Here is a 22,521-nt window from a genome sequence, read left to right on the forward strand (position 1 = left end):
TTTATTGATTATGTTTTACAGATTCTGTCGCCAAAACAAAAGCTTAATACGGACACAGATGACTACGGTTCTGGTGTGGGATTCTGATCGAATTTGCTGCCAACCTGCTAACATTTTGCTTACTGGGTATATATATATTTCCAGAAAAAGATAGGGATGTATGTGGGAGGAGGTCGGACGTGTCTTTACGCCCATTTGATCAACGAGCGACAGAATTCATCCGTAGCAACGGCATTGACGCATATCCTGTGAAGAGATCATTCACACATTTTTCAGCCTAACGAATAATTGCTAGAAAACAATATTCGCAGACTAGAAAAATATGTGAGGCGCAAGTGGCTGGATCGGGAATCGAACCCGAGTCTTTCGCTTTCCGGGCAAATGCTCTAGACCACTGAGCTATCCAGACCTCACACCTAATGCTGCTTTTTAACACAGTGATATGCGACTCCAGAGCGATGTTGGTATCTCGCTCGATGGATGCAATGCCGATTGCCATGGAGGATCCCTGAAAGATCGTTCGCTGACCAAATAAGTGCCGGAGGAGGTATTCGCGTGCATGCTGGCTTCCGACTGGCTTTCCGTATGAAACGGAACCGACAAGCAGAACGCCGTAGAGTGACCACATCCCCCAAGAGCAATATGCTGACACGTTGCAATCAATTTGCTGTTATTAACACATGAATTCATGTGAGTTCAACGTAACAGACATAATGCTGTCTCACCTTGTCTCTAGTTTGTTAAAATTAGTTACTTCAACAATTATTGGCAACATGACAGCAACCTCATTGCATTTGGCTATCTGGGTTACTGATTGTTAGCAAGATGTCCATTTTACTTTTTTTTGTTATATAAAAATTCTCCTGTATGATATTGTGTAATTTTTAACATCGATTAATCATGGATTTCTTTTGATTTCATTATTTATTTATATATTCATTGTTTATGTAATATAATATGTATCATAATAATAATATGTATATATTATTTTCAAAAGTTCATCATAAAGAAAAAAATTAAGAATACATTGTACGAGAGAAAGAGATCCACAGAATTTAATAATATTAACGATCTCAAAATATGATGAAACAAATGATTACTCTTAGTCTGATTATGAATGATTAGTCTTAGACATAAGCATATAAAATTAAATCTCTTTTTCATATTAGTAATATGAAGCTAAACGAGAGAAAATTCCTAAAAAACAATAATTATATATTACTTATATATGTTCAAGTAAAGGTAGGGATATATAATATATAGATAGAGATATACAGGGTTTGTCAAAAGTGTGGAAACCCCTAAATATCTCACAAACGGTGCATTTTAGAAAAAAATGTTTAAGGCAAAAGTTGTATGGTTTCAAGGGGGACATAAAGTGGTACCATTGGTTTGACTTTGAAGAGTCATTTGAAGGTCACGTGAAGGTCACTTCAATTCTTTTAAATGGAACACCCTATATATTTTTGCACAATCTTGTAGCTTATCTCGAGAGCTTTCCAAAACACTATAATTAAGTACCTTTTCGTTAAGTACTTTTTGAGTTATGAGGCTTGAAATAATTTCTTAATTTTACATAAACCGTAAAATATCTTGTAAAATATTCATTTTTCGATTATCTTACCTTAATACTTTTATGTACAAAATAATGAGAGGAATCAATTGGTGTAAAGAAAACACACAGTTGTTTTGAAAAAGAAATATGTAATTTGCAATTAACAATTCCATATTTTTTCTTAAAAACAACTATGTGTTTTCTTTACACCAATTGATTCCTCTCATTATTTTGTACATAAAAGTATTAAGGTAAGATAACCGAAAAATGAATATTTTACAAGATATTTTACGGTTTATGTAAAATTAAGAAATTATTTCAAGCCTCATAACTCAAAAAGTACTTAACGAAAAGGTACTTAATTATAGTGTTTTGGAAAGCTCTCGAGATAAGCTACAAGATTGTGCAAAAATATATAGGGTGTTCCATTTAAAAGAATTGAAGTGACCTTCACGTGACCTTCAAATGACTCTTCAAGGTCAAACCAATGGTACCACTTTATGTCCCCTTTGAAACCATACAACTTTTGCCTGAAACATTTTTTTCTAAAATGCACCGTTTGTGAGACATTTAGGGGTTTCCACACTTTTGACAAACCCTGTATAATAGTAATATACATCCAAGTAAATGAATAATTGCTAGAAAATAATATTCATAGACTAGAAAAATATGTGAGGTGCAAGCCCGATATTGCTAATATGAGATATCCTCACCTGGAAATATCCATCATTACACATTATTGCTGTTTCAAGCATGTAATTAAATATAATTGTAATTTGTCTCTATTACATGGAAATGACACAACATTAGAATTAGTTAAAATAGTTGAAAAGACCATGAAAGAAATACTAAAAACGGCTAAGTTAAAGGATTTACTTAAAGCAATCCTATTATAAAAGATTATTATCTTCTGGGTGGGTAACGAAATTTTAACATAGAAAATTGGTTTTTTTGCACAAAATTTTATATAATTTTAGGAATAATTTCCTTTCCATGTTGTAAATAAATCCTTTCCCATTTTCTTCAAATATTTCTATTCGTGAATTATTTTTAAATAGAAAAAATAAAGCATATTATTAAGCAATTTTAATAAAAAGATTTAAAGATTAAACATTTAAAAATTTATATTCGCATTTTGAAATTTGAACAGAATTTATATTAATTTATAAGTATAATATGAATGAAAAGTACTTCAAAAATATTTACTCATATACAACACGAAAGATCGAGCGGATCTTTGAATTTTTTATGTAAAAAAGATGTTTTAGAGCAAGCCTATCTAATAATCTATTAACGTATGATTTATTATGAGATTTATTTTTATAATTCTGAACTCTGAAAGAGATACAAATATGATCTATCACTTCATTTTTTTTAAGTTTAGAAGAAGGAAAACGAGCTCACCCTGCAATGCTAAAACAAAGCCTTATAAGTATCCTTATAAGTATCCTACCAATGTACCAATGAGAAGGATACCTGGGGAAGTTTTTAGTCAGTAAGAATCCGGCATATCCCCCAATTCTTGTCTAGATTCGAAGGAATTTATGTGTTCTTCTCCAATATATAAAAAAAAGCGGGGAGCTCGAATTATAACAAAAACAAATAACTACCCAGTAAGCAAAATGTTAACAAATTGCGTGCAAATTGGCAGCAAATTTAATCAAAATTCCACACCAAATCCATAGCCATCTGTGTCCGCATTAAGCTCGTGTTTTGCTAACAAACCTTGCTGACATAACCTGACAGCAAATTGGTGACAAAACCCGAGCATAGCTTGCTGACATGTTGACGTCAAATTGTCGGCAAAAACCGAGCAAGATCTGCGCGCGCGGTTTTATTGGTAAATTATAATTTTCTTTTCATAAATAACTGAAATGTAATGTTATATCGTAGTTATATAGTTATATCTCACGTAGCAAATTCTCTTTCAACTTAATTAAATTAATAATAAAGTAAATTGTGAAAATAATTAAATTTAATTTATAAAATTGAGACATCATTTATATGATAATTAAACTCTTGCTTTATGCTTCAAATAGGATAATTTTTCATTTATCCTGTTGATTCTAATCAGTTTAATATTCTCATATTAGGCTTGTATGAGATATCAAAAATTAAACCAATAGAAATATACTTTTGATCTTTTATTAATAGCCACTAGCAGGCTTTATATCTACTTCTAACAGAAATTTGATTGCGAGAAAGCGTGCATCGCGTAGCGGAAAGCGAAGGAACTATTGAATCAAGGCATCTAAATACCGATTATGCAGGTTCTGCTCGGTTTCTGCCACCAATCTGCCGTCAAATTATGCGCGCAGATCTTGCTCGGTTTTTGCTGCCAATTTGACGTCAAATCACGCAGCAAGCTTTGCTTGCTTTTTGCTGACAATTTGTCATCAGACTTTCCTGCACAGATTTTGCTCGGGTTTTGCCGCCAACTTGACGTCAAATTTTGTGCGCGCAGATCTTGCTTGGTTTTTGCCGCCAATTTGACATCAAGTAATGCAGCAAGCTTCGCTTGCTTTTTGCCGCCAATTTGTTGTCGGATTTTGTCAGCAAGCTTTGCTCGGTTTTTGCCGCCAATCTGCCAGCTTAATCAGGTAATAACACTTGTAGCAAAATTGTAGCCTTTTTGCTGACAACAATTTTTAGCAAGCACTTGGCGAAATCTGTTCGAGCAGACTTGGCTAACTGGGTACTGATATTACATTATATAATACGTAGATAACTACTCAGCAAAATGTCAGATTAATAGCAGATTCGATCAAAATCCCACATCAGGACTATAGCCATGTATCCGCATTAAGCTTGTGTTCTGGCGACAGAGTCTGTAAAACATAATCTGACAAGATTGTTGGCAGAAACCGAGCAGGATCAATTTGATATCAGGTTGTCGACAGAAACCGAGCAGAATCTGCGCTCGCAATCTGATGGTAAATTGATAACAGAAACCGAACAAAATTTGCGCTTATTTATATTAATGTTATATAAATACAATAAAATTGATTATTTCAGGTGTTAAGTAAGAATATTATTGGCGAATTATCAGTTAATTACAATTTTCTTTTAATATATGTAATATATCGTTGTTATATCTTTCATAGTAAAGGACTAGTTCAATTTAATTAAATTAATAATAAAGTAAATGATAAAAGTAAATTTAACTTATAAAACTTGAGATATAATTTATTTAGAATTAAATTCTTGTTTTATGCCTCAAATAGGCAGTAAATGAATAATTTTCCATTTATCCTATTGATTCCAATCAATTTAATATTCTGAATCTCATCTGCTTGTATCAGATATCAAAAATTAAAGTAATAGAAATTAAAATGATAGTTATTATATTTTTGATCTTTTATTAATAATCGCGACTTTATATATATTTCTGGCAGAAATTTGATTACGAGAAAGTACATCATATTGCGGTAAGCGAAGGAACTATCGAATCATGCAAACCCTGTCCCGCTTTTGCCGTCAATCTGCTATCAGTGATTGTGTGCGCAAATCCTGTTCGGTTTCTATCGGCAATCTGACAACAAATTGCATCGCGCAGATCCTGCTCGATTTTTGCTGCCAATCTGCTATAATAATTAATAGCAGGATTGGCACAGATGCCAATCCTGCTCGGTTTCTGTTAGTGTCCTGCTCTCTCTATCAAATTATGTCAGCAGATTTTATAACATTTCTATTATACTAACATTCTGTTATCATTATCTGATATAACAGGTTTTGCATACAATTTGCAATCTTTCTGCTGAATAATTTGTAGCAGGCATTTGGAAAAATTTGTTAAGAACAGATTTGACTGACGGTAAGCGTGATTAATCATATTGAGCAAATTGATGCACTACATACATATGTTGTTATATATTTGTTGTATGTTTGTTAATATTGAAATAGAATATTATTGAAAATGCAAAAACATAAATACTTATACAAGCAATCAATTAATCAAATATCGAGAGTAAAGCGAAAATGATATGTTATCAGTAATTTAATAATACCTGGTTTGTTGTTTCGTCTAGAGCATCATGACAGCAATAAGGCAAATGTGATTCTTATTCGTTGTCGCGTATATTCTTTCAAGCAAGTTGAAATTTTTTAATCGTAGTTCGTTCTCCATAAATTATTAAAAATATGAAATCGTTATATATTTACAGACAAAGATACAGTACATAGTTCTCGAAATTTAATGTACAAAGTTCATTCGCTTATCACTATGCAACGCATCACATATCTCGTCTTCGACTTTTTTTTGACGAGTACAAAGCTCCTGATGTGTAAAGCCTACAAAGCACAACTAGTTATATATTATATATAATATATTATAATATAAAAGTTTATAATATATTAAGATATAATATATTTTTCTATCTGCTGAATTTCTGATACAATCTCAACACAACAGATTCCAGATTTTGAACTAACTGTTCGAAAATGAATAATTGAGTATCCAAATGAACCCAAATCGGTTTTTTACATTTACTTAAGATGTAAAATAAAAGTATAATTTCTCTATATAAATAAAATATTGAGTTTTATTTATTTTATGAATTGAGTTGTTTAAATTTTATTAATATTATTTGTTTAATAATATAATTAAAAAACATTAAAAAACGTTAGAAATCAAATTCAACACAACAAACACAATGTTATTATGTCAACATGACAATGTTACATTAGTTTTTAGTTTTTCAAAATTAATTGATTCAACAATTATTGGCAACATAAACAGTAATCTATCTAGGTATATTTTCTTAATTTAAAGCAAAATATTTTAATGCTTTTTATCAATTAATGTGATGACTGCGTTTGCATTTCAGTATTGAATTATTATCGAGTTGAAATTAAGTTCAACTTTAATAACAACAATTTAAACTTAAAACACTTTATTACTCTGCTTAAAAATGAAAATTATTAAATTTAAAATTATTACTCTGCTTAAAAATAAAAATAATGATCAAAGAATTGCGTAATTTAATTTTCCATTACATAAATTTCTTAAATATTAAAAATTTGGAATAAAATAAAAATAATACTATGTTAGAAAAATGTTAGATAAAGAAAAGAAAAACAAATAAAATTATATTTAAAATATAGTAAGATATTTCGAAACAAAATAAAAAAAATCTAGAAACTTTTGCTTTAAATTCTCTGCTTAAAGATTTGTTTTCAAGAAAGAAATTTATTATTCTTCATATGGCTTTTGTAAAACGCGATCAAAAAACAACTTAATATGTTTATATTATAACAACTTTAATAAATATAAATGTTAAATGTTAAGAATACAAAATTGCAAGCACAAATTTGAAAATATTACACTTATTAATTGTGATATCGGTAATTATTTGCATTAACGGACCTCGTCGATGATTTTGACTTTTACATATAGAGGTGAAGTTGCTGATTAATTTTTATTTGGCGATCTCCTATAGCAGTGCTGGGATTTACTTGTAACTTTCGGCCAGATTTCTTAGCTTACGCCTACTGTCCCCCTCTTACCGCTCGCGCCGCTCGTAACTAAGGAGCGTTCAAGAACACTGTGCGCGTCACAAATGTAATGTGGCAATCTATCTATATAAGTTCTCTTTATTGTAATTACGTTTCAAAACACAAATATTTTAAATTGTTACAGAACATATACGTAATTAATAATAGAATAATTATTTGTATTATTAATAAACAATAAAGAGAACTTAGATAAATTGTCACATTACATTTGTGACGCGCACGTTCCTGACCGTTCCTTAGTTACGAGCGTTTGGCGGCGCGGTTGCTAAGGCGCGAGCGGTAAGAGGGGAACAGTAGGCGTAAGCTAAGAAATCTGGCCAAAAGTTGCAAGTAAATCCCAGCACTGTCTTATAGCTTTTGAGAGATTTAATGGAAAAGTGTTTAGTTTTTAGTTTAGTGTGATTAAAACATACTTTTCTGACATCATATACATTTATTACACAAATTACATCTATCAGATATTTGCTTACAATATATTTCGAGTATTTCTGTTATTTAGTTTGCTCTATACTTAACCTAATAGCCTTTGCTTCGTCTTGAAAAGTACATGCGTGGACATAGTGGGTTCCGCCACCTCTTCGGGGTTCCACTTCCAAAAGATATAACCTAACTTAAACCTATTTGTGATTTAAAATCGAAAATAGATTTGGGTTAAGTTAGGTTATATTTTCCGAAAGTGGAGCCCCCGTAAAGTGGGGGGGGGGGCGGAACCCATTGTGTCCGCGCATATATATTTTACAAGACGAAACGAAGTTTCCTCTACTCCAGATAGCGCAGGATGTCCTACGGACGTCCATTTTATGTCCATTTTATATCCGCAGGTCCATGGACATGAAATGGATGTCCATCGTACGTCTGCTTCCAGACATCCGTTAACGGCCAATATTTGGACGTCCATATGATGTCCGGTCTTGGACGTCAAATAGCATTTTTGTCTTGTCGGGTTCAATCGCTCCAGGGTAGTTTACTAGACGTTATTGATCAATCACAGTCATTCTTTAGAAGAATATATGGTTACATTCTTCAAAAGAATGGCTGTGATTGGTCAATAACGTCTAGTAAACTACCTTGGAGCGATTGAACCCGACAAGTCGAAAACACTAAAAGTTTCGCGCGAGTACGCAAGGATGTGTTAGTTCGTTCGTTTACCGCTACGCAACATGCGATGCGCTATCATTCTCGTATTTAAGTTTTAGTTATGAGAATTATATAAAGTTTGCAAAGGGTAACAAATAACATTAAAGATATACTGTTCAATTTAATTTCTGATCTCAATGCTTCAGATATTAAATTGACTTTATAAGTCGGACAAGTAATAATAAAAATAATCCGTTCATTATCTATTTAAGATGTAAATTGCAATATGCAAGTATAAATATAAATAAAATTTTTATATGAAATTTTTATGTAAAATTTCATATGAAATAGATAAATTATATTATTATTTAATTTTGTTGGACCAAATGTTTTATATATTATAAAGGATACATAATGTCATACATAGTTATAATGTCCACTTATATATAATCAAAAATAATTTTATCTATATATACAGGGTGTCCCAGACACCCGTACACCTCTTTTAAAATGAAAATAAATGGCTTTTATCAAAAATCGCGAACAATTTTTAAGTAAATCGGGTACGCTCTATCAAATGGCGATATTTTCAACTTTTAATTCCGATCGGAAATACGCCATCCGAATCGGAAGTTGAATTTTTTTAGGGGAACATGCTACTTTTTATTACAGATTCGAATTGTACGTGAAAAAATAAGAAACTTTTGTATCAAACGTTTTTTCTAAAAGTGCCTCTGTCAATCTTAAAATTGACCTTGAAAATAACTATGATGTTACTTTCAAGGTCAATTTTAAGATTGACAGAGGCACTTTCAGAAAAAATGTTTGATATAAAAGTTTCTGGTAAATATTTACCTTTACACAGCTAGCCCCAAATGACTTGACTTTGACATATATTGTCAAGGTCACTGCCCTGAGTAACTTCCAAAAAGTTTTAGGCGTCGCTCGTTGTTTATAAAAAAGTTATAAAGAAAAAAAGTTATAAAGAAAAAAAGTTTCACGAATTTCACGTAATCTTTAAACATCTTGTGCACTTAATGGAATGTTTTTCTGACATATACGCGGTTATTTAATTAGTTATTTTTCATTTTTAATAAGAAATATTTAATAAATTGTTACTTTAGGTTATACAGCTCAAAAAATTTTTATTTTTACATATGTTGTAAAGGATACATTCCTAAGTAATACACCGTTTGAATTTTGCGGCGGTCTCTTTTCGTTTCTGAGATATGCACTTTTGAAGTTTCATACTTTTATGTCATTTTTTCATTATATCCTATTTATGTGTTTACATTTTTTGTTTACATTTGCTCATCATGGTTTCATATTATATTTTACTTGTGTGTTTATATTTTTTTGTTCACTTTTGCTCGTTGTCCCTTCGATGTCGCTAAGCTATAGAATTATTTAGTTTCGCTAAATAAAAATTGTACTTTTTATTTTACCTAAACTTTTAATAAGTGTTTGTATATAACTTCCTTCATTTTGCAAAGTACATGCGTGGACACCGCATGTTCCGCCCCTCCTTACGGGGGGGCTCCACTTTCGGAAGATATAACCTAACCCAACCCGTGTCTGAAGTATGGAATATACCTGGCTTTGCATAAAAAATTGCAAACTTATATAAACCATATGAACCATGTAAAGCACAATGTCATATATCAAGGTATTTCCTACACTTCAGACACAGATTGGGTTAGGTTATATCAGCCGAAAGTGGAGCCCCACCGTAGGGGGAGCGGAACATGCGGTGTCCACGCATGTACTTTGCAAGACAAAGCAAAGTTTACAAATACATACAAGCGAGGTCTATTATTGTACGCTTCCACATAGGTTTGCAGCTTTCCACACAAAACGAGATCCTCAATTATAATCGATATATATGCAAAGGTCAAAGAAATTGTGATGTTCAGAAATTGTGATCTTCAATACATTTATTCCTTTATAACTTTTAATACGAAAGGTCTTATTGTACATGGTGTTCAAAAATTCTGTGAATCTTATAAAACTTCTTTTGTTTATAACTTTTTAATACACAACAAGCGACGCCTAAAACCTTTTGGATGTTACTCAGGGCAATGACAATATATGTCAAGGTCAAGTCATTTGGGGCTTGTTGTGTAAAGGTAAATATTTACCAAGTTTCCTATTTTTTTCACGTACAATTCGAATCTGTAATAAAAAGTACCATGTTCCCCTAAAAAAATCAACTTCCGATCCGGATGGCGTATTTCTGGTCGGAATCAAAAGTTGAAAATATCACCATTTGATAGAGCGTACTCGATTTACTTAAAAATTGTTCGCGATTTTTGATAAAAGCCATTTATTTTAAAAGGGGTGTACAGATAGTCTGAAACACCCTGTATATGATTAGATCAAGTCTAAAATCCATACTTAATTATGTCTACACAATTATATATAAACCATTTTCCCACGTATTCATTCAAGATCCAAAATTCGTCCATTTTAAGATCCATAATTCGTCCACTAAAGGACGTCTTATGGATGTCTATTGATGAAGATGTGCCGGGACTGGCACGGGATGTGGGATGTTACCGGGATAACCCGATAGAGGCCTCGGAACCAACCAATACCTTCCCCTTTTTCTTTATTTCTTTTTATCAAATCGTTTATTTTAATTTGATTTGTATACAATTTGGTTGAGTCTTAAATATATCTTATTTTGTAATTCTTCTTAGAAGTTTCGGGTTTCTTTCCGTCGCCTCTTCCTTCGTTCCGTTAGACTTCAAGTGTTATCGACGCACTGAATAGTAATTAGCCCAGATTCGCACTCTTTATTGATTTTTAATTAACGACTGTCCGTCACGGACAAAGCCTCTTTTAATACACAAACTACATGAGCTGTTTGTGTATTAAAAGAGACTTTGTCCCTTTCCTGCATCTCCACCACAAAAAAGTTTCCATTTGTGTAATACAAAAGCACAATGCAATTTGGGTTATATAACATAACTCAAACCAAATTTTAATTGTAAATTAGAAATATATGTTAAAATTACACTTTAACATATATTAACAATTTTAATTGTAAATTAGAAATATATATTAAAATTACATTTTAATCATTAAACCTTTTTAAGTTAAATATTTCAAAAACTACAAGAAGCCGCCAAATAAAACAAAAAAAAATTAATCAGCAATCTCACCTTTACAACATATGTAAAGGTCAAACTCGGCAAGGTGACCGTTAATGTAAATATTTACCGTGATATCCAATATATTTCAGAATGCTATAAAATTTTCTTATTAAAAAGGAGAAAGACCAAGGAAAACATGACAAACACCCGCGCGCGCGCGCGCGTACGCACACACATACATACGCACATGCACATACACAGTTTTTCATTTTAATCGCTCCAGATAAATATCTCAAAAAATATGAAATATACAGAAAAACGTTTCAGACAAAAGTTGTTTGGTTCGAACAGAGAAGGAGATAAGATGCCCAGGTAGCAAGCACACATCATTTTGACGTTCCAAACTGGTCATTTTTGGTCATATGTCGTCAAAGTGACTGATTTGTTACATGTTTATATTGACATCTTGATATAACATTATTTTGACGTCATATTTCAGTCATGAACCGACGATTACTTTATTATTAATTTGATTAGTTAGTACATCGATCCCAAAAAAAAATCTTTTAAAATTTTTTATGTAACATGACTTTCGCGATCAGACTTTAACAATTTTTCTTTCGACGCATGCGTTTATCTGTGCACGACTCATGTTGCTTAACCACTCAAGTGTTCATTAAATTAGCTCATTAAATAAAAATATTAGCTACATATATCAATCGAGTCTAATTAAAGTGCCAAAAAATTATTTTTTTATAATACAGTTGATTGGCAAAATATATTTTTATAAGACGCAGGCAACGGAAGACATTATTTGTTGAAATTTTATGATATTAGAAGTAAGTTTATTCATGTTTAAATAAAATAATAATAACAAATATAAAACTTGTGACCTATTTTCTTACCATATTTGTATTTTTCAGCGTTTTCAAATAAAGTTTAATCGATCCGAAATTCCTCTGAAGAATAGAATGGCTGTAATTATTCAATGATGCTCTCGAATCGGTTAATCTGCTTTATTCAACAACGCTATTAAATACATTATTATGCTAAGAAAAAGACATCAAAATATGGTACATTTTATGACGTCAAAATGCGGTACATGACGTTAAGAATCTGTGACATTAGACCGTCACTTTTACGTCATAAAAAGTCAGCTTGTGACGTCAAGAATAGTCAGTGAATGACCAATTTGAAACGTCAAAATGACGTGTGCTTGCTATCTGAGTGGTGATTGGTGATTTAATCTTGAGTGAATGTGCCAAGGTCATATGGAATTCAGCTTTATTTTCTAAATGGAACCCCTTATTTTTCATTGCGTATTCTTGTAACTTACCTCGAGAGCTTTTCAAGACACTATAAATTATTGTTCGTTAAGTATCTTTCGAGTTCAATTTGTGTAAAGAAAACACATAATCGTTTTCAAGCGAAAATATGTACTTTCATGCAATTAACTGTTAGATATTTTCCCTTGAAAACAACTATGTATTTTCTTTGCACCAATTAATTCCTCTCATTATTTTGTACATGAAAGTATTGAAATAAAATCATTAAGAAATGAATATTTTCTGAGATATTTTATAGTTTATATAAAATTAAGAAATTACTTAGCCTTATCATTCGAAAAGTAATGAAAAATAACTTATAGTAATTATAGTATTTTAAAAAGCTCTTAAGCTACAAGAATATGCAATGAAAAATAGAGGGTTTCACTTAAAAAAACAAAGTTACACTTCACATGACCTTGTGACGTTAATCCAATAACAATATTTTATATCCTCCTTCAAACCAAACAACTTTTCTGAAACCTTTTTTCCGTATTTTTCATATTTTTCGAGATATTTGCCTAAGATGACTAAAATGGAATACACTGTATATGTACATATATACGATGTCCCACAATTCGAAATCAAAATTTTAATGACATATTCCTAAGCACAAGCTGAGACGAAAATTCTAATACAAAAATATTGAGGCTACAATAGTTTTTGAATTATAAATGATCAAAATTTGCCAATGATTTCGTGTAGAATTCGCGCGCTTAAGTCCGTAACTACACTCACCCGCAAAAAAAAACGGGCCATTAAATTTTAACACAATTTTTTCACATTTTTAAATAACGATAAATCAGCAAAAAATCATCGTATCGAGATGAAACAAAGTTCCAATTAAAGCTTGAAAATTTAAAATTTTCTTAAAAACCAAGAAAACCAAATTTGAATTACAAAAAATGTTTTATAAAATGACGGACGTTGAAGATAGCCTTCGAAAAATGGGAAACAAATTTTTTTTAAACTGTTGCGTTGCTCAGGAGAATCGACACGCTAATACACAAATGTATGAGTTTTGAAATGAAAATATGTAATTGTTAATTGCAAATTACATATTTTTTCTTAAAAACAACTATGTTTTTTCTTTACATCAGTTGATTCCTCTTATTATTTTGTACATAAAAGTATTAAGGTAAGATAATCGAAAAATGAATTTTACTAGATATTTTATGGTTTATGTAAAATTAAGAAATTATTTCAAGCCTCATAACTCGAAAAGTACTCAATGAAGAAATACTTTATTATAGTGTTTTGAAAAGCTCTCGAGATAAGCTACAGGAATAAGTAATAAAAAATAGGGGGTTTCATTTAAAAAATTAAAGGTGACCTTCAAATCCTTTCTTTCATCGAGTGATTTTTAATCGCCGACAGTTATTATTCGACAGTGATTAATAGTGATTAGTGAGAGTCATTAGTAAATTTCTCGTCTCATCGAGTGAGTAAATAAATGTGATTACGTTAAAGTTTATAAAAGAATACAGTTCATGAAAGGAGAAAAACTTTCAGTTAATAATTTAGTGTGGATTTCTTGTCTTTTGCAACGTGATATCTACGTTAAATTTGAGAACGTACGATCTATCGGAAAATTCATTTCTCCTTCAAGCAATTACAGCAATACATCAAAAGTCATCGAACAAGGTAATAATAACTATTTTTTGACGTTATGTGAAAACAGATCTCGGGAAGTCAGAGGGACAGTGTGTCAAAGGAAATTCGTGAAAAGAGAGGGGTTTTTAGTGGGTAGGGAGTACCGAGTTGGTAATTCGACTTGGTACTCGAGTCCCACATAACTCACTGGATCGACCGGTGGGTATGCATAAAATGCATTTTCCCCTCTCTCATAAAAAAAAAAAAAAAAAAAAATTACAGGTGAGTGAGCGAATGAGAGAGAGAGAGAGAGAGACAGACAGACAGACAGACAGACAGACAGACAGACAGACAGACAGACAGACAGACAGACAGACAGACAGAGAGAGAATGTATGTGTTCGCATGTGTGTCTGTATGTGTATAGCGACCAGCTGATCGCAGCAGGCGCCCCGCGTAAGCACCCGCGTCTGACGGTGAATCGCGCCACCCTTGCCTGCCTCTTGTATTCGACCCGTCATACGTTAACTACTTCCTTTAATAATTCAAAAACTAAGCTTCGGATGAAATTTTGCCAAAGGAAAAATCGTCTTAGAATTCGGTCAAGATTATGTTTTTGCAAAAGCATAAAGTTATTTAGAATCACCCTGTATATAAAATAGTAAATATAACATAAACTTACATTTTATGGATTATTTTCCTTTTGACATACATTATAAAAGATTTAGTTCTAAATAAAATTTAAATAATGCTGGCTTTGAATTATGTGACGCTCTCTATTGGTTAGATATGCAATATTGAAATATTTACAATTATAATATTACAATTTTTGTAATTATTTCTATCATCTTTTTATTATATTTTAAGTGTATACTTTTTGTATTTACATTTATTCGTCACCGTATCATTATATAATTTTTCTCATTTTATCTACGCAATTTATTAAGTATTTATTAAAAATAAATATTTAAATAAACGCGGGAGAAAGATAAAATCCCTAAATTTTATTTTTACAATATTTCAAAATCATATATCTCAGAAACTAAAAAAATACCAAATAATTTCAAAAGTGTATTATTTAGAAGTCCATTTTTTATAAAATATGTTAAAAGAAAAATAATTCGTAAATGTAAATTGTCAACATTTACCTTTAAAATTTTGTCACTCAATTATAAAATATCTTACATATAAAAATACTTACAACATTACTTACTTGTAAGTAGACTTTTAAGTTAGCTTTTATACCTGAAAAAAATACATAAAAGAAAAAGATAGAAAGAGATTTTCCAGGAAATCAAGTCTCCATTTCCTCTGATTTTCTTCTCAGTCGATGTAACACTATGGAAATTAAATCTTTCACAGTCAATGTATGTTGATCCAAAACTGAGAAATAATACAACTATCTCAATTATTTAACTCTGTCTTTCAATTTGATATAAATTAAAATTGTTTTTATATACATTTTAAACTGTTTTAAACTGGTTTTTATAGATACATTTTCTTATAGTATGATTTATAACAGAAAAAAATTTGTTTGTATTCATGATTACTTAAGACTTAAGAGATGGAAAAATATAAACACAAACAAGATTTAATATAAAAATAAAATATATATGAGGTATTTTATTTATCCCGAGCATTTGAAATAATTTCTTTATTGGCAACTAAAATATTTATTTTGAATGAAGCTTGCTCTATTTTGTGAAATATATGAATATGACATAATATGCAATTAAAATATGTATTAAAGAAATTATATTAAATATGTATCAAAAAATTTATCTATAAATCTATTTTATCTAATTTTTTATTTTAACAAAATATTTAATTTATTTAAAAATCCTATTTGAAAAGATTTTAAAAGCCCTTGCACAATGCTAAGCAATAGGCAATAGGAATAGGGAATAAAAACTATTCACCAATAAAAACGCGGAATAGAAAACATTCGCCAATAGGAGCAAAGAATAGATACTATTTCTGTTCTTATTGCCTGTTGCCTAGCATTGTGCAAGGGCCTTAATGCAATCACTCTGATAACTATTTCTTGACATGCTTTAAAAATATTTTAGACATCATAAAAGGTCAAAAGTTTTAACGCTATAACTGTGTGAAAAAAAGTTCTATATAGTATTATATATTATTATGTAATATTCTATATAATCCCCTAAATACACGAATATATGAGAAATTTTATTAATATGAATTTTATATTATTTTATTAATATGATATAGCAATATATAGAAATTATTCTAAGTAATCATAGAATAAAAAAAACATTCTCTGTAGCAATCTTTTTGATAAATATATTATGGAAATGAAATAGAAAATAGGTTTTGAGTGGCATATTAAAGCCTGGTACAGACAGGATGCGTCAAGCAGCGAGCAGCAACCCAATTAACGAGGCGATCAGTGGCGTAGAAAATACCGCTTCGCTAATTGGTTGCTGCTCGCTGCTTGACGCGTCCTGTCTGCACCAGGCTTAAGCGTGGTTGGCGGCAATTCCATAATGAAAAAATAGACGAAGATCGGTTAAGATAGAGATAATTCTAATAAGACTTCTGTAATTTTTTATCAAAATTTATAGTATTATAATTTAGCATCAAATTTGATATTTCAACAAAAAATTTTTTTTAATATAAGAAAAAGCGTAATCATTTTCTATAGTTTTCTTTGACTAAATACTCCAATTTTTACCTTGTCCTATCATATTATAATTTTAAAAAATTTGCGGTTAAATTCAATTAGCAAAATGTCAACAGCATATCGAGATCAGGAGATCCAATCATAACTTTATATATATTTCACTGCAATTATTTGTTTTCTACTAGCATAAACTGATAGCACAGTGTGAAAACAAAAATGCAACAAAAATTAAATATTATCTTGTCACAATGTGGCAGCAAATATCAAACAGTATCTGCCATATCTGAAATTAAGACAAAAATCAAATCTGATATGTTATTAGATTGTAACAGTAAAAATGATTGGCATGACGGAAGACGTCTTACACAAAATCTTTTTCAATTTATATCAAAAGATAAGTCTTAAGAGGAATGGAGGCATACCACTCCCACTTCTTAATTCCTATTTCAAACAAAGTTATAAGTGAACAATTAAAGTCACTTGAAACGTGTTATTTTTGCATCGATCTTGACAAGTAGAAGACTAGGGATTATTGCTCCGATTTCCTAACAGACTATTGTCCACCCTTCGATTTTGGAGTTCCCCTATAACGAGGGCCGAACCCACGGTCTTATATACAGGTCTGGAAACTCCCCTCGAATTCGGGTGGTAGGGGTAGGTCGCTTATTGAGGTAGAATTTAGTTCCCATTGCTTGTCGCTGTGATCGGATTTCCCAGATAAATGTAACCTCACATTTTCGAAATACCACGCTGACCGTGACCACGCTATACGTCAACAAGGTTCACGTCACGTTTGCGAGAAAATTTAGTTCGGCGAGAAACTCGTTATACGAGAAAATTGCATTTCGAGAAAAAAAAAATGCCAAAACGGTGTCCGCCATGTTGGGAAAATCTATCGTAACGACTCCAACGGCCGCTAAGTAAATTAAAAACGTCTTCAATAAGAGGCCCATCCCGAACGCCTGAGTTTCCAGACCTGTATATAAGACCGTGACCGAACCTACTATATCCACGCATATACTTTCCATGCGAAGCGAAATCCACCCCATCTCTCGGATACAGGTTGGATTAAGTTATATCTTTCGAAAGTGAAGCTTCCCCGTAGGGCAAAACCCACTGTAGGTGCGTTCACTTTGGACGCTCACGTGCTGTAAGCGCTCACGCTTATGCTGTCCTACCTCACTGAAATAAGCGTTTCTCAGCGAAAGTTATGACGTCACAATGACGTCTTTAATCTATTTGTGAGCGTTTATAACTCCAAAACGAACGATGTGAATAACGATTCTAAATGCTTATAGCGCGTGAGCGCCCAAAGCGAACGCAGCCTGTATCTACGCATATACCTTCCATGCGAAGCGAGGTCCATCTCGGACACGAATTGGATTAGGTTACATTTTTCAAAAGTGGAACCTCGTAGGGCGGAAGGGGGGCCTGTTATATTTACACATATACTTTACAAGACGAAGCAAAGTACATGCGTGGATGCATTAGTAAGAAACATTATTACAAATGCGATAGATAAGTGTTGACAAATGTAAAGAATTTGAGTTTAACATATCTTCTATAGTTCTATATAGAGCAACAGTTCCTAACAGTGCTCTACTTATCGAAATCGATGTAAAAATACACATTTCAGGTGACTTTGGTTTTTCACTTATAACTCTGTTTGAAGTAGGAACTAAAGTGCAAGTGATATGCTTCGATTCCTTTCATCATGATCTATCTTTTGATATAAGTTTAAAAAGAAAATTCTGTGCAAAACGTCTTCGTCACCTTAACTAAATAGTTATTAACAAAAGAAGTTTTATATAAATACGACTTAATTCTTTAAAATAACTGAAGTGTTTGAAATTCTGATCTTTACTATGGGCGTAGGTAAAAGAAAATTTTTTATTTTATTATAAAATAAATGTATGAGCGGAGGAGAAGCAAAGCCCCTCCCCCTGCATCTCTACCCCGAAAAAAATTAACTTAATCCAAATCTAATTTCGGTAATATTCTTTTCTTATCTTATTCTTTACTTGTCCCCTATCAATAACTTTGATCTTGATATATGTTGTCAAGGTCATAACTCTGATCTTCAAAAGGTTTTAACCGTCGTTCGTTGTTTATTAAAAAACTATAAATAAAAAAAGTTTCACGAATTATATGTAATTTTCGGCCATCATGTACAATAATGAACCATCAATCGCACTGAAAGCACAGATCGATGTGAGTGAACTTCACTTCTGATACAAATTTACAAAGCTATGTGAAACCATACAATAATAGACCTCGTTTCGCATTGACAGCAGGAGTGGCCTGATGAAAATTACTTATAGAATTTCTTAAAAATTTTTATATCTTCTACAAAAATTCTCTGAAACTTTTTTAGAAAATCTTAAAATTTTCTGTGCGAACCGGCACACTTTTCAAAGATCTTCAGGAAAGGAATGAAGATATTTCATATTTTTACCGTAAATGAATTATGCTGGAATTTCTTATTTATATAAATATACTGCTCAACAAAATTATCGCATTAATGCAACACCCCCCTGCTACCTCCACCGCTTTTCCAAAAATAAGGACATGTTACATCTTTAAAAATTTGCATAGTTTGACACGCTCTATGGGCAGTGGATTTACAGTGAATTTTTATCGCAAATTTCATGCTAATCACAGTAAAATATGGACTTTTCTCTACAAATAAAAAGAGGTCAGCGAAAAAAATCGCACGAATCTCTTTTTTAGTTATAGGGAAAAGTCCATATTTTACTGTGATTAGCATGAAATTTGTGATAAAAATTCACTCCATCCCTGTAGAACCTGTCAAACTATTAAAATTTTTAGAGACATAACGTGTTCTTACTTTTGGAAAAGCGACAGGATCGGAAGGAGTTACATTCAAAATTTCACAAATGCTTCTTAAAGTGCAGACTTCAAATTTGAAAATAAAATAAGAATTTCTCAAATATGATAATTTTTGACGTTACGCTCATTTGAATTTATGCAAAATTTTGACATGAAGTTGGTATCTATGCGATAATTTTGTTGAGCAGTGTATTAAATGTTCTGAACTTCTTTTATTCTACAATATTTTTCTAAAATAATATTAAGAAACCTAAATAAATCTAATATATTTATTTAAAATTCTTCATAAATTTTAAATAAATATATTTTAATTATGAGAAATTTTAAATAAATATATTTTAATTATGAGAAATTCCTAAAATTTTCTAAGAAATTATGAAATTTTTTCAGGATGATATGGGATGAACTTTGCTTCGCGTGGAAAATTGAAAACTCATGTGAAATTATATTCATTAATTTTATTATCGTACGATTCCACGTGGATTTTCAATTTTCCACACGAAGCAAGGTCACACCGCTCTTTCAGTGCGAAACAAAGTCTATTTTTATATGGGTCCACAAATGTGTACAACTTCCACACGAAACAATTCAGCCCACACCGCCTTACGCTTTCAGTGCGAAAGTCCATTATTCTACGATTCCATATGAATTTGTAACTTTTCACCCGAAGCGAGGTTCAATTCACACTATCCTGCTTACGAAACAAAAGATATATATTTTTGTACAGTTTCACCAAATATATCCTATTAAGTGTATGTAGTCTAAAAATTAAGTATAATTCGTGAATGTTTTTTTATTTATAACTTTTTAATAAACGAGTCAAATTGTGTAAAGAAGACACATAATTGTTCTTAAGAAAAAAATATGCTTATTGCAAATTACATATTTTTTCTTAAAAATAACTATATGTGTTTCTTTACGCCAATTAAGCCCTCTCATTATTTTGTATAAAAGTATTGAGGTAACATCATCGAGAAATGAATTTACGATATTTTATGTAAAATTAAGAAATCATTTCAAACTTTATAATTCGGAAAATACTTAATGAAAAGATACGGCGAAGCAGAGGGCGGGGCATACTCACCAACGCAACGCTGAAGCGCCACGCGCCGCTATCATGTTTTGGAGAGCACTCCACCCGCTGCTTCGCCGCGCATCTAGTATTAAGTTACAGTGGGTTGGTTTTTCTCGCCACGCGCTTATACTCGCACGTATTGGCCGATCTTCTTTAATTAATATCTCGAAATTTTACGAGTTGTTTTAAAAATGGTATATGATTTTCAGTTCGGTTTAATGATTTACTTATGGTTTTTTTTTTGGCGGGTGATAGGACGAACACCCTGTGTATACAGGGTGTTTCCGATATCTCACAACAAAGTAAATAAGTACATCTCGTTAAACTGAACTAAAAAAATCTTATATTATTTTACAAAAACCACATAAAATTTCGAGATATTAATTAAAAAAGATCGGCCAATGCGTGTGGCTAGAAGCGCGCGCCGTCATCATGTTTTGGAGAGTCCATCCATCGCTTCCTTCCCATTCACCGTTTCGCCGCGCGCCGCCATCAAGTTACAGTGAGACCGCCTTCACCGCATTGACCGATCCTTTTTAATTAATATCTCGAAATTTTACGTGGTTTTTGCAAAATAATATAAGACTTTTTAGTTCAGTTTAACGAGATCTACTTATTTACTTTGTTGCGAGATACCGGAAATACCCTGTATGTACAGGGTATCTGAGAACTTTTTGCAATCCCGAAGTGTGAAGGTAGATTAGCTCAAATTAAGAAGAAAGGTCCTCTACTGTTTTGCGATATTCGCAATTAACGAAAAATTAATTAAAGAAGATCAGCCAATCCGTGCGAGAGCCAATAAGCGCGCGGCGAGAAAGGCCATCCCACTGTAACTTGATACTAGGCGCACGACGAAAGTGGGGGGCACTCTCCAAAACATGATGGCGGCGTTTCAGCATTATGTTTAGTGAGTAAGCTCCGCCCACCCAATTAATTTTTCGTTAATTATTGCGAATATCACAAAACAGTAGAAGACCTTCCTTCTTAATTTGAACCAATCTACCTTCACACTTCGGGATTGTAGTTATCAGACACCCTATGTATATATATATACAGGGTATCATGAAAGTGATCATAATTTTAAAAAATTAAGATAGATTGGCTCAAAGTTAGAAGAAAAGTCTTGTACAGTTATGCAATATTCGCAATAATTAACGAGAAATAAATTAAAGAAAATCGGCCAATGCGCGTGGCTAGAAGTGCGTGGCGGTGAAGGCGGTCTCATTGTAACATAATGGCGGCGCGCGGCGAAGCAGTGATTGGAGAGGGAAAGAGCTTTCGTCGCGTGCCTACACACTCATCGCTCCTCCCCTTCCCAATCACCGTTTCGCCGCGCGCCGCCATTATGTTACAGTGAGACCGCCTTCACCGCCACGCACTTCTAGCCACGCGCATTGGCCGATTTTCTTTAATTTATTTCTCGTTAATTATTGCGAATATTGCATAACTGTACAAGACTTTTCTTCTAACTTTGAGTCAATCTACCTTAATTTTTTAAAATTATGATCACTCATGACACCCTGTATACACACACACACACACACACACACACACACACACACACACACACACACACACACACACACACACACACACACACACACACACACACACACACACACACACACACACACACACACACACACACACACACACACACACACACACACACACACACACACACACACACACACACACACACACACACACACACACACACACACACACACACACACACACACACACACACACACACACACACACACACACACACACACACACACACACACACAC

The 22,521-nt window shown here is 32.2% G+C and overlaps 1 non-coding gene across 1 annotated transcript; it reads right to left on the bottom strand.

The window, feature by feature from the left end:
- Window positions 1–336: 336 nt before the first annotated feature.
- Window positions 337–410, bottom strand: Trnas-gga (transfer RNA serine (anticodon GGA)). The gene has a single exon. It is a non-coding gene; the product is annotated as a tRNA-Ser (tRNA).
- Window positions 411–22,521: the final 22,111 nt, after the last annotated feature.

This window comes from Camponotus vicinus, unplaced genomic scaffold (assembly GCF_025532165.1).
Source record: "Camponotus vicinus isolate PSW18456_S1 unplaced genomic scaffold, iyCamVici1.0 SCAF_3, whole genome shotgun sequence".
Classification (NCBI taxonomy): domain Eukaryota; kingdom Metazoa; phylum Arthropoda; class Insecta; order Hymenoptera; family Formicidae; genus Camponotus; species Camponotus vicinus.